General features: G+C 33.2%; 1 long non-coding RNA gene across 1 annotated transcript in view; it reads left to right on the forward strand.

Moving 5' to 3' along the window:
• The window catches only part of LOC125150527 (uncharacterized), a 313,734-nt gene that overhangs the window by 188,947 nt on the left and 106,949 nt on the right, over positions 1-17,838 (forward strand). The window contains exon 4 of the long non-coding RNA XR_007146442.1: positions 5,024-5,086. This is a non-coding gene — a long non-coding RNA (uncharacterized LOC125150527). The remainder of the gene's footprint in view (positions 1-5,023; positions 5,087-17,838) is intronic.

Below are 17,838 nucleotides of genomic sequence, written 5' to 3' on the forward strand. Positions count from 1 at the left end.
ATCTAACAAGAGTTTCACCTATAAATGACAGACAGAAACATGTTTACAACCCCAATTAGCCAGAATTCAGATTCAGGCCCATAGGCTGCTACAAGGGAGCCTGGAAATAGTCACTAGCAAAAAGCCAGTGACTAAGTAAACAAATTGTTTTTATTAAAGGGATAATAAAAGAATGGATATTCATAATATGCCTAATTGTCTAAAATAAAAATTAGAGAATATACTGTTTTATGTAGAGGGATACTTTCATTTTAACTTTGCATATGGTAGAAAATATAATATTTTAAAAGTTATAATATCTACTAAAAATACATCATTCTTTAAAAGAAGTTCTTGAATTTGCAAGGATAATAAAAGCAACGGGGTCGAATTCCATGCAAATTAATGTTATATATAATCTCACCTGATTTATGACAAATGTTCTACAATAATTCTATGGGGAAATTAATATAATATGGAACTGAAACAACTAGATATCTTTATGGCATAAGTAATTCCTAGTCTCTATATCAAGTGTACACAATTTGACATAAATGATAGATGTGATAATAAGGTAAAATTATTATCTAGAAAAACGCATAAGGAAATAACATGTAAACTTAGGGTAGGCAAAGATTTCTTAAACAGAATACAAACCACAAACTCTACTGATAAATGGTATTTCCATAAAATAAAGAACTATTCTTATGAAAGAAGTTAGAGAGATGGCAAAATCATAAGCTAGAGTTTGGGAAAAAATATACTTGCTTTTTAAATACAGATAAGACACTTATATCCAGTATATAAAATGATTTTTAAGTCAATATTTAAAAAAAAGAAAAACAAAAACAAAAAACAAAAGATGGACATTTAAGAAAGAAGATATCTAGATTATCAGTATTATTTTTTTTTAATTTTTTTTCAACGTTTATTTATTTTGGGGACAGAGAGAGACAGAGCATGAACGGGGGAAGGGCAGAGAGAAAGGGAGACACAGAATCGGAAACAGGCTCCAGGCTCTGAGCCACCAGCCCAGAGCCCGACGCGGGGCTCGAACTCACGGACTGCAAGATCGTGACCTGGCTGAAGTCGGACGCTTAACCGACTGCGCCACCCAGGTGCCCCTAGATTATCAGCATTATTATCAGATAAATACAGTTAAAATCATAAATTATTTATCTGAGTGACTAAAATTAAAGAAACAGAAAATAGCAGGTGTTGGCAAGGATTTGGAGGAATTATAACTCTTATGCTTTGATAGTGGGAATGTGCATTGTGTTATCCATTTTGGATAATTGTCAGTTTCTACTAAAGCTAATATATGCTAATCTATTAATGTGTCCTCTGGCAAAAGAAACTAATGCTTACATATATCTAAAACACATGCCAAAATGTTTATAGTGGATTACTCTCAATTGTACAAATACTGGACATTACCTAGTGCTCATTAACAGAAAAATGCAAAAATAAATGCTGATATATGTCAACAATTGAATACTATGAAGCAACAAAACTATTTTGAATACTAATACAAACAGTGGTATAAATGAATCTCAAAGTCTTTACCATAAGGAAAAGACAATAACAATATAAAACCATATTTTGTTTCCATTTATATGAAATTCAAAAACATTAAAACTGATATAGACTGATAGAGTTTTTAGTTTTGTTTACATCTTTGGGAAGGGTTTGAGTGGGAGAGAACCTGAGTATGGTGCTAAATATTCTATACCTTGACTGGTTTTGTGTCCACATGTGTACAATAATTTATTGAGTGTGTACTTAAGATTTGTACAGTTAACTTCATGTAAACAATACATCAACTAAATTATATCTTTTCATGCTTTCCAATTAATTGCCTTGTACATTTGCAAAGTTTCGATACATAGCAAATAGTATAATTTACCTGATTCACTATTTTGTGGGATCTTACTCTAATACTGACTTTGTTTACAATGTGTTTATATGTTAAAAATGCAAGTCTTTAAGACCATCACACAACTTATTAATTTAGAGCAACATTTTTTCTACATTTCTTCCTCTGAGTGCAATATACTAAATATGCTCTACTATGTAACTATAACTAACTTGATTCTTCTACCTATGACCAAGAAATGTATCTAAAGCAACTATTCAGTATTGTTCAGTTGATTCAGTATTGTAGTTGATAAAAATGTGTATATTTTTAATGAAATTTATACAGATTATTACAGAATGGTAGTAGTTTTTTTGTTACCCTGTGATCCCTTGAACCAATGACTCATATGCAAAGTTTCTGGTAAAGTACATTAACTAATACATACCAGAAGACAAAAAGTCACTGATATCAGGGACATCTGTCTTAACTACCTCCAATTGTTACAGAAAATAGAATCTCTTTATATTTCATACTCAGGATCCAAATAGTACCTGGCATGTAATGTATGAAAAATAAATATGTATTAAAACCAGAAACACAGATTATTATTAAATTCATGATCAGACTTATCAAATATATTTACACATTTTACCTAACTTACTTAGCTAACAGAATATAGTTATAGAATAACTATTAAATAAAGCATCCATCTATGTGTAGTTGTGTGGAATTAAAATTTTAATCAACTCTCAGTTATTTATTTATTTATTTATTTATTATGTAAATATCTATTTACATATTTAAACACATTTTATACTATTTTATCTTATCTTTATACCACTATGAAGGGTGTCTATTCACTAATTAATTTCAATATATATTCAAAATATAATGTGGTAGGTACTGCTTTATATAGGTAAGAAAAAATACAAGGTAATTATTCTGATGGTTTATTATGTAGTAAACAACACATTATAAACAAGTTACATGTAAATATTAATACACGTATTAATGATATTTCTAGCACCATTAAAATTTTATGACTACATAAAGAATAAGAAAAAGAAATAAAGCTTAGAATATTTTATATATTTTCTTCTTCTATCTTCTTCCAAAAATATATTTGCAATAAAAATGTATATTTATGAATTAAAACATTTGAATGATTCTTAGTCTGCTGGTATCCTTGAGTACAATTTTGTGAAGTATACATTTAAGAAACCTTGGCATTTTTTTTTTTTGGTGCAATATTGATTTGGTTAATTAAGTCACTTTTGACATTTGAAATCAGAATATTAACCTTTCATTTGTCCATTATTCCCCAACTTACGGGATCAAGAGAGCAAACTGAATGAAATGGAACCATATGGTTCTAGTGTCCTTTGAACATGCATTCACTAAATTCAAATGCACTGTACTTTTGATTTCCTTTAAGATAATTCTATTCCTCAAAATTAAATTTATAATAGATGTGCCCTTAAATTTGTCTTTGCAATCTGCAATTACCCGTTAATAGTTTAAAGATACTTTAATAAAATAACCTATGGAGATAGAAGACCAGTGTAGACTATAAGAGAATCTGTTTGAAAGGTTATCATTTTCAAGATAACTTGCTGGTGGATAAAATATTTTGTATTATTAAAACATATAAATGTGAATTTTCCAACATTTTTTATTCAAAATATGCGAAATATTTTACGGGAAAATCTGCTAATATTAAAGCCATGTTGAGTGAGTACTGTTGATGTAGGAATCATATTTTCTTTTCTAAATTATGAAATTGAAAATGAAAACACAAATACCTGAAAAAATTACAAAAATAACTACAGTATTTAAACCAACAATCCATAGTCTTCAAGATGAAACATACCCATACTAGACAATACTTTATTTTATTTTACAGTTTATTTTGTTTTAATGTTTATGTATTTTTGAGAGAAAGAGAGAGAGAGAGAGAGAGTGCATGGGGAGAGGGTCAGAGAGAGGGGGACAGAGGTTCTGAAATGAGTTCTGTGCTGAGAGGAGATAGCCCCACCTGGGGCTCAAACTCGGGAACCATGAGATCTTGACCTAAGCTTAAGTGAAATCAGACACTTAACTGACTGAGCCACCCTGGCTCCAGAAACAAGATTTTAAATTTTGGCAATCTAAAACTCATTTTGGAAGATGTATTTTATTATTTATTATAATTAGTATCAATTAATGTGATCAGAAACATTAATTCCTCAGTCTTTTGTGGGTTATCTTCTTACAAATAATACTAGTGTGTTCCAATCATATATTCAGTACTTGCTTGTCATTAAGTTACACAATTAGAAGAAAACACTGAACTTCAAAGCTACTTAAAATATTAATTTAACCAGATAAAACCATATAAACTTGATAAAACCTTAAATGTATTATTTGTTACTAAAATGAATGGTGGTATGATAGAATGTTTTACCAATACCACACCCTAGTGTTCTGTACAGAAAAGACTACATGGGTGACTATTACATTTACAAATATAAATCAGGGTGTTTTGATTACTTTAAAGGAAAAGACAAAGACATTCATATCAAGATAAATAAGGGTTGGCCTAATGAAATGATGCCAAAGTAAAGTAGTCCTCTCAGGTTATTTAGTAGTGAAATCAATAAAAAAAATATCTCCCAGGTCAGATGGAGGTGCAAATTAGTAAACACAAATTAAATTCCAGCAACAGCTAAATGTTATTTTCCAACGGGCTTGTACTGCAATTATCTGTAGATAAGGCCAGTTATACAATACATTTATAGATGTTTTTGGGTCTCCACATCTGCCATGTAGAGAGTGTATCTGTTGAATAGTCAGAAGACTTTTGACACTCGTATCTGGAAGGCTTAGTATAAGTGATTGACCCCTAAAAGGAATAGCTTATAGATCTGAACTTTTGTAACATGTTCCATAGTTTATTTAATTTTCAAAACACAGATCAGTGGCAGTTATTTGGAATTCTCTCAAAAAGTGAAGTAACGTCCCAACAGTTTTAAAAGAAAATAATATAGTCCATCTGCAAATCAGGGTGCATTGTATTTACAGCTATATCTGCTGCCATGTAACCATGACATCTAAAAGCCTCTCCCTTTGCCATTAAGAGTCTCCACATATCTCTGCCAGTCTCAAAATAAAAGGATGCATTTTAAACAATTTCCTTTTTTTTTTCAGCCACAGATATTTGTCCAGAAGTCGTCAATCTGAATTATGAAGTCATCTTTGTTCTGCAAAAAGGTTTGGAATCTTTAGTAACTTCTAAGGATTTGATATGCATAAGTAAGTGGTTGCAATCCTGATAATAGTTTATCCTTGTTTAATTAGACAGACTGTCTCATTATGAGACCTAATAAGAAGATTTAAATGATGAACTCATTTGAGGCAGGTTTGAGACTTTCCTCCACTCATGATGGCTCAGTTCTGATTTCTTCAGGGACAGACATTCAGGCAGGTAACAGAAACTGCAGCAAAACAGAGGTTGCCATCCCACCCTCAGGACCAAGAGAGGATTTCATTTTGTAACACTGCTTACACCTCAAAACACTTCTAGCATACTCTATAGAATAATATATAAAATTCTTGTCAGAGCTGAGTCTAGATTTAAAAAAAAAAAAGAGAGAAGCAAAACATTATAAAGACTACAAAAGATAAATGGGAATAGAAATACTGAGGATGAGACATCAGAATAATCATACTTGAAATTACTTGATAATTGACTTTTCCTTGCATGGGATTTTTCTAATTATAATTATTATTAAAATGATGATTTGACCTAGATAAAATAGTTTATCTCTGTGAGTCACTGGAAGCACAGTCTTCATTTCATTTTCTACCTATTCATATTACTTACAACATAAAAGAGCAAAATCGTACACCTCATTCCAATTTTGAAACAGAAATAATAAAAATAATAGACTCCTTATCAATGACAAGAATTTGAAGAATACAGAGTGTTTATACCATTGTTTTATTATTTTTTCTTTAATGCGTTTATACTTATAGTGAGTCTGGATTAGCTGTAAGGCTGAGAATATCTTCCTTACTTTTTTACTCTGTCTCAAATCTAAAATGTTGGCACACATTGCATTATGTAAGACAATTGTTATCTTTTCAAGTGAGCACTGACCCCTTGCTCTGGCTTTAGGATTCATATTTCACCCCCATACAGAGAAAAGTCTGTTCCAGAGTCTGGGTGATACTATGGTTCCATCATTCAAATTCTATCAGTTCCATACAATATTTCATTGATGTATTGCACAAAATTTCACCCCATAAGGATGAAAATGTATTTTTATTAATTTTTAGTTTATTTATATTTATTTTTGTAATAGGTAAGTCATTACGCAAATAATCAAATAAGAAATGTCCTACACCAGATTTTAAAATTCATCAATCATCTTCAAAAAACAGTAAACTTTGGGGCGCCTGGGTGGCGCAGTCGGTTAAGCGTCCGACTTCAGCCAGGTCACGATCTCGCAGTCCGTGAGTTCGAGCCCCGCGTCGGGCTCTGGGCTGGTGGCTCAGAGCCTGGAGCCTGTTTCCGATTCTGTGTCTCCCTCTCTCTCTGCCCCTCCCCCATTCATGCTCTGTCTCTCTCTGTCCCAAAAATAAATAAACGTTGAAAAAAAAAATTAAAAAAAAAACCAAAAAACAGTAAACTTGTATATGCACATATGTGTGTGCATCTGTGTGTGAAAAATAAATTGTGGCGAATCTTAATAAATTTACTACAGATTAGTTAAGTGAAGAAAAATAAGTTATTATATTGGAAATTAGTTCATGTTAAGATTTAGAAATGGCCTATGTAATTTTTTAATTTAGATGAAATGAAATCTGTGAATGTTAACACTTATAAGGATGCTGAAGATGATGATGACTATGCTAGTGATTAATATGATTGATGGATGGATTGATTGATTATAGATAGCAGATCGTCTTTGGAGTCCTTTGCCTATTATCAATTGTTTGAGCTTTAAATTGAATGGTATTTTTGTTAAAATTTATTAGTCTTAGGAGAACTTAAGGAAGAGAGATGTGGGGCGGTTTTCCTAAAACGGTACAGCTTGTGAGTGATTCAGCTAATTCCTCAGCACAAAATGCATTAGAGTAAAAGTCGTGATTTGTAGTATTAAGCTAATGACTTACTAAAAAAGTTATGACATATCTTAAATATATTTTAACAGTATGATTTTTTCTAATAGTGATAATATAAAATTATGAAATGTATCATATTAAAATGTTAGTGATAATATGATAAAATTATGAAATGTATCATATTAAAATGTTAAGCAACCAATATATATCTATTGAAATGACAGAAAGTGACTGAATAGAATGAAAAAAATGAGGTCTAGTACTTACATTAGTTTATATGCCATGATGTCCTATCAAATTTTTAAACTGTAATAAATGTGTTTTGTTTTATGTAACTCATATACCCTTTTGTTTGAGCAAAATAATTAGGTTGAAAAGATTGTTTCTTAGAGTCAAGGACTCAGAATTATTCTGCTAATTGTATAGGTGCCCTCCAAATGAAAACACAATATATTTTTTAAGAGAATGAAAAACATTAATGAGTCAAGTATGATTTTGTTTAGTTAAACATGTCATTCCTTAACTGAGAGGAAATAAGGCAGTAAGCCCGGCTCTTGTCCAGATATTAATTTTGGGGGGAAAATACTAAGATGATGTACTAGTTTGCTGTCGTTGACATAACAAAATACCACAGGCTGTGTGGGTTGAAAAACAGAAACTTATTTTCTCACAATTCTGAAGGCGAGTAGTCCAACCTCAAGTTGTTAGCAAGGTTGGGTTCTTTTTAGTCTCTCTCTGTTACTTGGACATGGCCATCTGCCTCTTGTGTCTTCACATGATCTTCCCTTTTTCTGTGTCTGTGTAAGAGTTTCCTCTTCTCATAAGGACACCTGCCATATAGGAATTGGGGTCGCCACAATGACCTCATTTAAACTTAATTATCTCTTTAAAGTCACATTCTGAAGTAGTGAAATTTAAGATTCAACATATGAATTTGGGGGGGGGACCACAAATTCAGCCCATAACAGGTGGGCTGAAATCATTTGGGATGATTTTATGCTGTCTGAAGTCAGGAAACAAAAATTAGGCTTCTGAGGCCTGTCCTTTTTCTTTATGAATATACATAGAGGGCATATTAAATATATAAAAGTGGGATAGGTATATTAGTAGCCTAATTAACAGAGTACACATATTTCTGACACTTGGAATCTGGGGGAAAAGCTAAATACAGGATTGTCTTTGCATGAGAGCTAAAATGAAAGAAAACAGAAAGGGGTTAACTTCTAACTAGACAGCAGGTATTTTTCGTCCCTTTCTGTGTTTGGTGCAGACACAGTTGAGTTGCAGTAGGCAATCAGGGATGTGGCTAAGATGCAGTAGCCAGAATAATAATCCCTTTAAGAAATTTATGGCCTGAGGGGCGCCTGGGTGGCATCCGACTTCGGCTCAGGTCATGATCTCACGGTTCATGAGTTCGAGCCCTGTGTCAGGCTCTGTGCTGACAGCACAGAGTCTGGAGCCTGCTTCGGATTCTGTGTCTCCCTCTCTTTGCTCCTCCCCCACTCATGCTCTCTCAGTCTCTCAAAAATAAATAAAATAAAATAAAATAAAATAAAAAAGAAATTCATGGCCTTTTCTCTGGAAGCTGCAAATACCTGTTGTTTACCTGGCAAAAAAGAATTAAAATTACAAATCAGCTGACTGTAAGTAGTTGCTCTGGATTACAAGAACAAGCTCACTATCTAACAAGCATTCTTAAAAGATGGAAGAGACAGTATAAGAGTGATGCAGCATGAGAAAGACTTGACTGACTTCTATGGCTGGCTTTGAAGATAGAAAGAGGCCACTGGCCAAGGAATCCAGATATATTCTAGAAACTGGAAAAATTATTGAAATTGATTCTATTTAGAGCCTTCAATAGAATGCATCTCTGTCAACATTCTGGTTTTACTAATTTTTATAGTAGCAATAAGAATACATAGGAGAACATCAAGATAAATTCAGTAAAACAAATCTGTCCCTGAGAGATGGGAAAAAAAGAATGCATGTTTATAAGAGAGATAAATCCAAATGAAGAACAGTCCCAAAGAAATGGATGTATCTTTCTAAAGAAAGACTGAGACTGAGCAAATTTCTAGGTCCTGTTCACCTTGAAACACCAAAAGACTTTGATATAATTGAGACTAAAAAGCCCTATTAGGATTTAGAAGTAAAACAAACAACCACACAAACACAAGAACTTGTGTTTATAGTTACTTTCCTTAGTGAATAAAACTGCTAATCAGAAATTCAAAATACAAACGTCTATCCATAGTACCATGATTAGCCAATCCTCAGCCAGACTTCAAGTAAAAAAAAAAATCAGTTATTGGTGCACAGGAGCAAGAAAGCCACTCTTTTTTTTAACCTCTAGATTTTGCCTAAAAATTGCATATCATACTAAAGGATTTAAGTCAAAATGGTACACCCTGAAAAGTGCCTTTGCTTTTTGTTCTCTATGGGTAGTGTGCATTTGTCATAAATCAAAATAGGATAGGAGGTCCATAAGACAACTGAAGAGAAATCTGCCTGGAGGCTACTGGAAAAGCTTCTTAATAAGTTGGTTCTTACAATTATCCCAGCAGACTACATTAGTAAATTTTCCAGGCAGTTCCATAGGGAAAAAGAAAGAGACAGAGCTCAGCAGTTTCTCTGAATTGAGGGCATGGGGATGGGAAGCCAGGGAGAGCAACAAGGACTCTATTTAGAATCCACAGGGCACAATACCAGAGAGAAAACTGCACAGAGACAGAGATCTCTGGAGATTTGCAGATGACCTCATGAGAGTCTTATACTGATTTCCAACAAGGATATGTATATGAAGAAATTCTTCATGCTGAGAAAGGAGCCACACAAAAAAACTAGAGCAACCCCAGGAGCACATACAAGGATGGCAACATTTCTGCCCTCATCAGCAACAGTCATAGGACATCAGATATAAAAATCCATAGCGTTTGTCTCAGTCTTTGATTGAAATATATAGTAAACATTGTTCTAGTTAAACATAGCAAACCTTAAAACCAAGAACTAAAAAGACCAATTGTTTTTAAGCAACTTAATATTATAACAGAAGAAAGCGCTAGAATATTTGTAAAAATATGAAATATACATCATCCAACAAAGTAAAATTTGTAATGTCTGGAATCAGAAAAAAAATTACCAGGTATGTAAAGCAGCAGGAAAATATGACCCATAAGGGAAAGAAATAACTATATAGATAAATATATTTTCTCTTATTTGCATATTTTTAAAGATAATTATTTGTTAAAAAGTAATAACAATTTTTGTGTGGTTATAATATTTTAGTAGTAAAATATATGACAAAACTAGTACAAAGGCTGTTCAAGAAGAAATGGAAGCATCCTGCCTTAAGGTTCTTATGCTACATGCAACATAGTATAAAATCACTTAAAAGTAGATTCTAACAAGTTAAAAATATATATTGTGGAGGCTAAAGCAAGGTTTCTCTAAGTTGGCACTGTTGGTGTTTTTGGACAGATGACTCTGTTGTGGAAGGCTATCTTCTGCATTGTAGAATGTTTAGCAGTATCTCCTGCCTCCACCTGCTAGTCACATCCTTCAGTGTGTCTTGATGTATCGTCAAAAGACCTCTAGGGAGAAAAACTTCCCAACCTAAACAACTGGAGGCCTAAGCCAACTAATACCATATTATAATAAAGAGTAATTCCTCATAAGTCAACAAAAGAGATAAAATAGAATTATAAAAATATTAAATTAATTTCGAAGTGGACAGACGCAAGAAAGATACAGCATAAACAGAAACTAAATAACATGATGGTGCATTTAAACTCAATTGTATCAATGATCACAAAATATAATTGACTCAAGTAAAAGGCAGGGGTTCTCAGATTTGAATTAAAAGACAAGGCCTGGGGTGCCTGGGTGGCTCTGTTGGTTAGGCATCCAACTCTTGATTTCAGTTCAGGTCATGATCTCAGCGTTCATGGGATCGAGACTTGCACTGGGCTCTATGCTGATAGTGTGGAGCCTGCCTGAGATTGTCTCTCTCCCTCTCTCTGCTCCTATCTTGCTCAAGCGCAAGTGCGCGCATGCACTCTCTTCCTCGCTCTCTCTCAAATAAATAAAATTTTTAAAATTTGAAAAAAACAAGGCCCAATTGTATGCTTCCTACAAGTTGTGCATTTTAAAATTTTTTTTTTCAACGTTTATTTATTTTTGGGACAGAGAGAGACAGAGCATGAACGGGGGAGGGGCAGAGAGAGACGGAGACACAGAATCAGAAGTAGGCCTCAGGCTCTGAGCCATCAGCCCAGAGCCTGACGCGGGGCTCGAACTCACGGACCGCAAGATCGTGACCTGGCTGAAGTCGGACGCTCAACCGACTGCGCCACCCAGGCGCCCCAAGTTGTGCATTTTAAACATAAAGATGCAAATACTTAAAATTTCAAAGAATGGATATATTTTATCATGCTAACACTAACAAGGAGAAAGGTGGGGTGGCTATATTTAAATTAGACAAATAAGATTATAGAACAAAGCATATAACCAAGGGTAAACAAGGTCATTTTATTATCATAAAGAGAAAAATTCATCAAAAGAACACAAAAATCTATTTATGCATCTATCTAATAAGAGTTTTTCAAAGCACATGAAGCAAAAACAGAACAATTGGGATAAAGAGACAAATCTGCAATTATAAATGGAGATTTCATCACTTTTTCATTAATTTTAATAAAAAGAAAAGGAAAATCAGTAAGAATGTAGAATATTTGAATTACACTTTTGAAAATGTGACCTAATTGACATTCACAGAATTTGCCATCCAACAACAGAACACGTTATTTTCCACGAAAGAAGAAGCAAGACTGTGACTGATCACATAGTGGAGTTTATGCCAGGACCTGGAAATGGTGACACCCACTTCTATCCACCTATTTATCAGAACTCCAGACTCATAAGGTTATCTGCAAATTATTCAACTTACCCTCAGAGAAGATGATTGGAATGATAAGGAGAATAGGTAACAAAACCTTGTAGAATTAGTTAATAGTTATATAGTAAAGTGAGTTCTTCTATCACTGGATAGATAAATTAGAAAATTCCAGGTAGGATTTTTTTTCTTCATACCATGTACACTGTGGCTTTTCAACAGAAGAATGTTTCTGTTTATCCCTAAAATACAAATACTACCTGAGGTATTCCGACTATCTACCCAGCAATAAGGGGAACTCCTTTTTCTGGACTGTTATTCATGAATTTAATCATGTTTTGGTTTTAGATTTGGAAGAAGACTGAAGCTACAGTAAATTTCTAGTACATAGCTATTCAAGTGAAAGCAATTAATTTTGACTATGTTTAGTAACTGGGACACTAAAGAAAGCTCACTGTAAAGCTGTTACACTAAAAATGTCTTCAGAGTTACCCAAGCTGATTTTTGTTAGACATTGTTGTGGAGCAGTTGCTAATTCCTTACAGAATTTGGACACATTTATATCCTTCATTATTAGATTTTGAGAAGGTAAAATAGATGAATTACAGGGCCTGCTAAAAGAACTATTAATTCTTTTTTTTCTCTCAAATTGGCTATAATTGGCCTAAGATCAGCATTAAGAAAATATTGAGGAAATTTGATAAACAGTTTTGACATAACAATCTGGACTCTGTGCTCCAAATTTTCTAATTATGTACAAGGAATCTTTTGCTCATAGATTCTTAGATGACAGCTAATTTTTATTATTTATTAAATTATTTTTCAGGTAGGAATATTAATGCACAGGTCAGTTGTAATTTTATTATGCATGTAGAAGAGTTTTCTGACATATGTGAACCTAGAGTTTATGTAATTTTGTATTTCCACTTGAAAATACGATATCTCCCTATTTGATTTTTAGAGAATGTGCCACAAAGAATAAAGGAATACTCTAATGATAATGGTTCCAATGCAACAGTAAAGAGTTTGGGGAATGGGAAAGGACTTACCAATTGTTAGAAATTTCCACTACTACGTCTTTTAGTACTCCAAGGGGTCTCTTGTTATATGTTGGAGGGACAGATGATAGTAATAGAAAGCTGTTTTGTTATTCATTTAAATCTATAGAAAATGACCCTTGGGAGGAGGTCAAGTAATCAGGGAGTATTATTAGCTCTTCTTACAGCAGCATAGTTTGATTTATTTTTAGTACTGGTCCTCTTGTTTCTTAGCCAATATGAGCTGGTTATTCTTCTAATGGAGATTTTGCTTCAATGTTAAAAAGATCCCTTTTAACAAGTTCACAATTCATTGATAAGAGAGAACCTCTCTGTATTCTATTATATGGACACCAATTATTTTATCTGGTGAGCCACAAAATTATGTCCAGCTTGTTTAATTTCTACTGCTCTTGAAAAATACTCAGCCATATATTGATTTTCAGCCATATGTTTGGAATGTCAAATTCCCAATTCCTTTCCTTTTAGTTGCAAAATACCTATTTCAAATTGAGATACTAGGCAAAATGGGGAGAAACTTCCAATAAGCTTCCCATTAGCTTATTTACTCAGAATATTTTGGAAATTTTTCTCTAAATTTTTAAAATTGTTAATTGATTCATCTTCATTTCATTTGTAATTTGGAATCTCTGCTCAGTCTACTCTTAATGGAAAGGTTTCTGAAATAGTGTTACGTGGTACATATCACACTTTCAAACACATTTATTTGAATTATGAACAGCTCTGCTATTTAAATTTTGTGCCAGCTTTTTGTACTCCGCTGCTTTTAACACTTCCCTCTAACATGTTAACAATTAAGTGAACTGTTGGATTAAATAAGTATCAACAAAATCCTTAATTCAGATGCAAATTCTACCTGTCTTCCTGATTTAAGAAAATCTCTAATTATTGACCTTGTCTTGGCTGTAGATCAGGGTTTAAATGCAACTTTTTAGATCCAACATTTGGTCCAGAAATCTGGATTGCTCTTCCTCTTAGAACAAAAAGTAATGGAAGAGTCACTAATTTACAGAAACCAGAAGCAGCAGGAAAAAGAAGAATTTTAAGTGGATGGTAGAATAAAAATATGTATATAGAGAGAGGTAGGTTTTAAGAAGTGTTAAGTTTAAATTATTTGTAAATTATTTTCCTTCACTTTTGTTAGTTTTTAAAATAGGATAGCACTAAAGAGTACTGAAGAGGGGCGCCTGGGTGGCCCAGTCGGTTGAGCATCCGACTTCAGCTCAGGTCACGGTCTCGCGGTCCGTGAGTTCGAGCCCCGCGTCGGGCTCTGGGCTGATGGCTCAGAGCCTGGAGCCTGTTTCCGATTCTGTGTCTCCCTCTCTCTCTGCCCCTCCCCCGTTCATGCTCTGTCTCTCTCTGTCTCAAAAATAAATAAACGTTAAAAAAATTAAAAAAAAAGAGTACTGAAGAGAGGATATCTTTAGTTTTGAGGCCTCATGATGCAAATCAAAGAAAGTAAAGTATTGATTTGGTTTTCTCCCTCTTGTAGAATTTTTTAATGATTTTTTTTAAATATGGCAAATTTGTTATTCTATGTATCTTTTTTTGGAAGGGACATTTTTTAGTTCCAGTATAGTTAATATACAGTACTATATTAGTTTAAGGTGTACAATATAGTGATTCAACAACTTTATACATTACTCACTGCTCATCATGATAAGTGCACTCTTTAATCCCTTTCACCTATTTCAGCCATCCCCCCACCCACCTCCCCTCTGGTAACCATTAGTTTGGTTTCTATAGTGAAGAGTCTGTTTCTTGGTCAGTCTCTCTCTCTCTCTCTCTCTCTCTCTCTCTCTCTCTCTCTCCCCCCCCCCCCGTCTGTCTCTCTCTCTCATTTTTCCTTTGCCTGATTCTTTTTGTTTCTGAAATTCCACATATGAGTGAAATCGTATGATATTTATCTTTCTTTGATTGACTTATTTCATTTAGCATTACATTCTGTAGCTCCATCCATGTCGCTGCAGATAGCAAGATTTCCTTCTTTTTAATGGCTGAATAATATTCTATTTATTTTAATTAAGTTTTGCCATTTATATTAAGGTGAATAAAGAAGTTAGGCTTTTATTGAGAGTATATTTAGGAAAACATTTTTCCCCCAGGAGAAGACTGCAACTTTCTTATAGAATCATATAAGAATGAAGCCACTACAATTCTAACATGTATACTTCTAAAAAGAAGTTCTACTTCCCAACTAGGCAGCGGCAAAAACTGATATTAGAATTTATGTCTCTACTACTGATCTCAGAAATAGACTGTGCAAAATGACCCTGTTTTGTACTTTTTCATGTCAGAAAATGTTCCAAAGTTTCTACTGAGTGATGCAAGGCAAAGTTTGAGCAATTGTCTTTGTATGAATTAGCCATCAGATGAATGCAGTTAAAATATTATTCTTTTGTGACAGCTCAGATTTGAGACTTATTAGAACTATGCCTTCATCCGTTCCTTATGGCACACTCCCTCACAAACTCAACAGAGACAGAACAATCAAATGAGATGAGATTTTGTACTAGACAAACAAAAACCAAGCACCAACTGTCACAGCCACAAATGGCCTAAGAATACATAGGGACTATATTTCAGATGGGATCTTAGAACAGAAGATTAGTATTAGGTAAAAACCAAGGACATTTGAGTAAGTTATGGACTTAGTTAATAATAATAACATATCAATATGGGTGACAAATGTGCAATACTAAATTGAAGATGGGAAAATTAAATGTGGAGTATATGGAAACTCTCCATCCTATCTTTGCATTTTTCTGTGAATCTAAAACTATTATAAAATTCATTTTAAAAAAGGAAGAATAAGGAAATCACTAAAAGAATAAGCAGATTAATGTCAAGAAAATATGCAAATAGTGTTTCTTCCAAGTCAAAGATCTAATGAATTTAAACAAAGACCTAATTGCTTACAAATTCTAGGATAACTAAGTAAATTAAGAAAATCTCAATGAAACAAATTGGAGTTCAGACTGTTGAAAGATTTGTCAGACAGCAAATCTGAAGGACTATCAAGACACAAAGACACTAATAGGCACCGTTTTTCCCCTGAGAGGAAAATCACAAAAAGATAGTCTTCAAAACAAAAAACAAACAAAATATCATTGAAGCCTTCAGTTGTCAGTGCTATAGCCTCTGAAACAAAAGTAAAATGCATGTCTTGTTTATGAAGTTTGCTTGTAAGTCACAGCCTCTTTGAGCAGAGCAAAAGGTGTTGATCTTATATAGGATTTGAAGAAGTATGAATGAAGTTCGGGAATTGGCAGACTTTCAGAAATGGGAGTGTTTAGCAATGTTTGACCTTTATCTGTAGAAGTATATTTAATGGATTGTTGCTGTTGCTTATTGGCTGACTTCCAGAAGTATTCACTGAAGTGAATTGTCATTGATTTATGAAATGAATATAAATGAGTTCTAGTGGTTATGCTTTATCTTGGCTAGGAAAAAAACACGAGGAATTTTTATTATCACATCAAATGGGCTATAGTATATTGTTGTTCAACATTTTTTATTTGATAACAAATTCACTAGTTTCCATAATGATATCTGACAAATGTTACATCTTGTATACTATCTGTGGGGACCAAAGCAATTTCAGTGTTATAGACCCAATGAGAGGATGTAGGAAGAACTGTATAATAATTGTGCTTCCTTCTCATTTTTATTGGGTTTTCTCCTATTTCAAAAAAAGAGATCTACCAAGAGTGTCTTAGATAATCATGATTCACAAGTGAAATAAATTTGCATCTACTACCATTCTATTATAACTTTAGGTTTTGACAAAGCAATTAGTGGAGTTTGCAAACTTCTGCCTTTGATAAATGCTCCTCATTACATTTAAAGGCACTATGGTGTGATAGTAAGATTATACAATTATATTTATAGTGGTCATATTTCGAGTTTATGTTTTAAGTTATATAGTCACTTTACTACATCACAATTGATCATTACAATAATCCCATGAGATAATAGAAAATGTAATAATATAACTAGCAAATCCTACCTTTAAAAGTCCTATTGAATTGGAAATATGATTCTTATTTAAGAGTTTTAATTAACATGAAATTGTGAGACAAATCATTTTTACTTAAATGCTCTTAATATTTAATTTTTTAAATTGAAATGTAGTTGACATACAATATTATATTAGTTTCAGGTATACAACATAGTCATTCAGCATTTGTATACATTATGAAATGCTCACCACAATTAGTGGTTATCATTGGTTACCATAGGAAGTTATTACAATACTATTAAGAATATTCCCTATGCTATACTTTACATCCCATGACATTTTGGTATAACTTGAAATATGTACCTGTTAATCTCCTTCACCTATTTTGCCTATTCACTCCTCCTCCTCTCCCTGGCAATCCCGTTTATTCTCTGTATTTATAAATCTCTTTCTGTTTTGTTTGTTCGTTTGTTTTGTGTATTCCACCTGTAATTGAAATCATATGGTATTTGTCTTTCTCTGACTTTTTTTTTTTTTACTTATCATAATACACTCAGCCCATCCATGTTGTCACAAATGGCAAGATTCCACTCTTTTTTTATGGCTGAATAATACTGCATTTTAAATATGGTAAGCATTTATTCTTTTTAAATGTTTATTTATGTATTTGAGAGAGAAAGAGAGCAAGGGAGGGGCAGAGAGAATATCCCCAGCAGGCTCCATGTTTCCAGACACAGCTGGATGTGGGGTTGATCTCAAGACCCTGAGATCATGAACTGCACCAAAATCAAAAGTCAGATGCTTACCCAGCTGAGCCACCCAGGTGGCCCTAATGTGGTGAGCATTTAATGCTCTTTAATTAATACAGTTTCTTCAATATTTATAATAAGATGAGAAATACAGACATAATAAGATGAAAAATTACAACCCATATCATGAAGCCAATAATCATTACATTTATTCATCTGGATGATAGGTTACAAAT

Source organism: Prionailurus viverrinus, chromosome A1 (genome assembly GCF_022837055.1).
Source record: "Prionailurus viverrinus isolate Anna chromosome A1, UM_Priviv_1.0, whole genome shotgun sequence".
NCBI classification, from domain to species: domain Eukaryota; kingdom Metazoa; phylum Chordata; class Mammalia; order Carnivora; family Felidae; genus Prionailurus; species Prionailurus viverrinus.